Source organism: Amphimedon queenslandica, unplaced genomic scaffold (assembly GCF_000090795.2).
Source record: "Amphimedon queenslandica unplaced genomic scaffold, v1.1 AMPQUscaffold_13106, whole genome shotgun sequence".
Lineage (NCBI taxonomy): Eukaryota > Metazoa > Porifera > Demospongiae > Haplosclerida > Niphatidae > Amphimedon > Amphimedon queenslandica.
Window position 1 is genome coordinate 13,583 of NW_003546658.1, and position 4,547 is coordinate 18,129.

General features: G+C 34.8%; 2 long non-coding RNA genes across 2 annotated transcripts; one reads left to right on the forward strand and one right to left on the reverse strand.

The window, feature by feature from the left end:
* Positions 1-229: 229 nt before the first annotated feature.
* On the forward strand, positions 230-2,598 carry LOC109585184 (uncharacterized). The gene is made up of 2 exons (XR_002186370.1): positions 230-1,727; positions 1,780-2,598. It is a non-coding gene; the product is annotated as an uncharacterized LOC109585184 (long non-coding RNA).
* LOC109585183 (uncharacterized) lies at positions 2,481-3,263 on the reverse strand. The gene is made up of 2 exons (XR_002186369.1): positions 2,724-3,263; positions 2,481-2,664 (listed from the first exon to the last, which is right to left on the reverse strand). It is a non-coding gene; the product is annotated as an uncharacterized LOC109585183 (long non-coding RNA).
* Positions 3,264-4,547: the final 1,284 nt, after the last annotated feature.

The following is a 4,547-nucleotide window of genomic DNA, read 5'->3' on the forward strand; positions in this document are numbered from 1 at the left end:
GCTGTGTATTAGTTCATCGTCATAAGGTATAACTTGATTATTAGCTTCATTGCACATAGCTTAGTAAATTCAAATGTACATACATGTTACATACATCTACTAGTAATGTACTCTTGTTACTGCATACTATATAGGGCTTGTGCTTGTTGAAATCACATTTTCAAAAGTTAAAAGAAAAAATAGGGAGCAAAATAGTTGAAAGTGAACTTAGTACAAAATGAATCACAGAATGAAAATAATTCCAGCACATTTTAAAATAACTACTGGACACTTGGATGTAGGAGACAGTCAGACAGAGTATATTAATATTACATTCAATATTAAATCTTGCTGTTACATGATAGTTGTTGCAGTTGTTGTTTCTTGTATTGGTTCATCAGGGTACCAGTATCCAAGTTCATATTCTTCTTCATTATCTGATAGTGTGGTTACATCATTCCTGTATGCTGTTTCTTCCACTGATACTGACATTATCTCCTGCACTACTAGAGGAGCTGCTATTGCTCTTGCTAGTAATCCAATAATGATGAGATGCAATAGAATGAAACTTAGTAGAATTATTCCTATCATCACACTGCAGCAGACCAAATTAATGAGGCAGACTGAGCACTACAGACTGTGCTGTAGTGTTTTTGTAGTGCATCTTACATGGCTTGAATTATATTTATAGTTATTAATTTTGACCGAGTCACATTAGTAGACCAGTAGTATGAGTTGTCATAACTGTTTCTATACATGGATATAAGTGTAATCAACCACGACCTATGATAAGGCTGACCGCCGAAGCGAGACCGTAAGTTACCTATTCCTGTAATGCAACTCAGCATAGCAGGGGCGTATGTAGGAATTGAGGAAGGGGGGGGGCCGTCCCTAAAAAAACGGACCGGACCGGACCATGGTCGGCGACAAATCTGTTTTACGGACCCGAATAGTCCGCGACATCTCTATTTTACGGACCACTTCGCTCACCATACCTGTAATCTTACAGATGCTAAAAATTATAGCTAATGCTTAGGTCAAGATTTACTCTTGCTGAAATCCAGCTTCTCGGTTAGATATAAGCCCAAACCTTCAGATATTGTGAATTTAACAAATTTATTCATGAAGCAACTGTATACAGCCTGAGCCTGGTACTGCGGAGTACTGAACTTGGATGTTGTGCAGTGACTAGTCTACAAATGGTTTAAATATCTCTTACTTATTTGTGTCACTGTACAGCTTAATGTGGCAAGCAAATCTTGTTCTGAATTCAGTGGAAAAACGGCCCAAATTAGATATGTAATAATAATTGCAAAAACTTGTCAATGACCACATATGTTGGTATAATTATTGTGGTTGATCATTTTATGCATGAATAACTTTAAAAATTTAAGTCTATACTTGATAACATAACATGCAGTGTATGTGAAATGTATGCATGCAATAAAGATGAATACCACTGAAATATGGCCCAGATATTTGTAATGATTATATTCAAGAATTTACATGCACCTTTAATTCATAATAATTATTCAGAATTTTAAATAACAATAACACAAAAACTTTGGTACTTATATCTATCACTGCATAAGTGAACTACACAATCAAAAGATATTACAAGTGTTCATGCAGTTAATTGGTATAATCTGTACTGTCAATACTAATCACTCAAGATCTCCAGCCTCTGACATTATACTACTGAGTGATACCACTGTGCTGTATTTTTTTGTAAACTTCTGTTTAGACTGGTATATTTATTAACTATTTATTCTGCTAATAATTATTTATTTATCCATTAAGTAGTTAAGCTTACTCCGAGGCTTGGTATTATTCACTAGCTTATTCTCACTAACATCATTGCTATAAAGATTATTAAAATTTTTGCTACATAATATCAAGAGTATATAATGGAGGAGGAGAGTGTCTTACTTGCCTATACTGCATTGATGCATGAGCGCGTATCAGCTGAATGTCACAATCCGTTTTACCTCTGTATACTATTTCTATGAATTTCATGAATAAATTATTAGTCATCTGACTTGGGCGTGTTTTCACGTGTTGATTATTAATAATGGCAGATGCTGTGTGTGCCTTCTCTGACTCCACTTAGATTGCTTCTACCTCAGCATCTTCCTTGGATGCAATTAGAGAATGCTTTGAGAAGGAAGAAGGTTATGTTGTTACAGCCAGTACTTCGTAGTCCATCTCTAATCATACACATCTGCACATGCTAGTCGACATGCTACCACCATAGATATTAGAGTAAATGAAAGGGATTGGAAACTTCCGTTCGCGGCAGGAAATGCTAGTTACCCATACCATGATAATTTCTCTATTTATAGGAATTTTTTCAATTTTACAATAGGATTTATTAAGAAAATTATCAAACATTATGGAATAGTACAACTTCATAATGGTTTTTCTCAAATTGTGTTTATGTCACATACATTAAAGTATGTGCGTGCCCTCAAGTGTACACCAAGCTTTGCTTTCATATCACATTTAAATGTGCCAATCATTGAACTGTAAAGAAAAAGGTACAAAACGAAGGTCTTTGCAAAAACTTTGAATTGATTATAAATCAGTCACCAAATCTGTCATCGGAGTCATTTATGTTGCGTGCCCTCCATAATAATGTATAGAATAGTTGGTAATAGTTAATTCTGGTATTACTTCTTTTGTATTCTAAAAAAGGGTACAAAACCGCAATATTGAAGGTATCAGGTCACTAAATCAAACTTTACCCATAGTTATCAATATTATTTTACTTCAAAAATTAGACAGACTGTAAGGGAGGTATCTGTAATGCCTTTAATTATCATTGCAGAGGACGAACACAAGTCACTTTAGAGTTATGAGTTGAAATAGGACGCCGAACAGTGAAGGAAAAGGCCCGGGAAGGGTAACTTGCCTATGTTGCTAGGCAACCTAATAATCTTAATGAAATAATCCGCCCACGCAACGGAAGTTGCCTATCCCTTTCATTTACTCTAATATCTATGCTACCACGTACGTGTGTAGTATAACCACGCCCAAGTCAGATGACTAATAATTTATTCATGAAATTCATAGAAATAGTATACAGAGATAAAACGGATTGTGACATTCAGCTGATACGCGCTCATGCATCAATGCAGTATAGGCAAGTAAGACACTCTCCTCTTCCATTATATATATACTCTTGATAATATTAACAAGAACTACTTTTGGGATCAGTTCCAGTATTATTATTATTTATGTTGATTTATTTTGCATTAGATTCAGTTAATTATCATTATTATTATCATCATTACTACTGTTTTAATTTTGATTGTATTTTTACTTTTTCTTATTAGTTTTTTTGTTTCCTTTTCTTTCTTTTCTCATCTTTTTTCTTTCTCTTTCTGGCTGGCCATGTTTTTTTGGTCAGGCCTTTGGTGTTTCTTTTTATCTAGCCTCTTAACTCTATTCTCATTGCCGGTCACTGTCAAGTTTAAATAAATAAATTAATACATAAATTGCTGATGCATGAATATAACAATTGATTATTATAGTCTACTAGATATATTATTATTAGTTTTGAACAAGTGTAAAATTAATTCAAGTTGATATTACAGACTTTATCAATAAACTACGGCCTCACTGCATTGTATTATTACTCAACTGATAGTAGATCTATCTCGATAGATAAAAATTATATTTGTCACTGAAGTTCTGTATGTTGTCTAGGCCATCGTGGAGTTTGCTAGCATCATAAATACTGATGCTAGCATAGATATCTATGCTCTAGGACGGTCAGGTCCGTGATCATTAACGCGGAGTCCGTACTTTAGTCTTTTCGGGTCCCTTGGTCGGGTCAATAAATTAGTTTGTATCGGGTCCGTCGCTCGGTCCGTAAATTAGTCTTTTCGGGTCCGTTAGTCCGGTCCGGTCCGCTTTTTAGGGACAACCGGAAGGGGGCTGAGGGTAGGGTCTCAAAAGCGGACGGACGGACGGACCTGCCCCGCCCGAAAAGGACGGACGGACGGACTGATGCGGACCCGACAGGACCATAAATATCCATGTAAAGGACAATCATTCATGAATAGTCTGTCTTTAAAACACTTCTATACTTGGACAATAAATTTATGTACGTATTAACTATGCTAGGACCAATAGAAGAGGTCATGTTAGCGAAAATTTTACTTTATCAATGCAACAGGCTGCATGAAGCATTATACTGAACCATCACTTGAATTCTATTTGTTATTCTTAACAGGAGTTCAGTGACACCATTTTAATGATTTTTCTATATTATTTGGTGCAAGTCTATATCTTCAATTCGGCAATAGTTCAGAGGAATTACCATTTACAGTGAATATAAGCAGGAATACAATGTAGACTCTATTATTAAATAAAAACTGCAATTTTTTAGAGTAATAATTATGTTTTGTGTGTTACCAATAGCAATCTTTAGTAAATTGGTTGCAAATCAACCTGATGAGACTGTTGACTGATACTTTTATGTAAGTTATTTCATCACAGCTGTACGTATAATATCTATGTTTTAACACTATAAAATTAGGATTATATATGATGTAAGTGAAGTT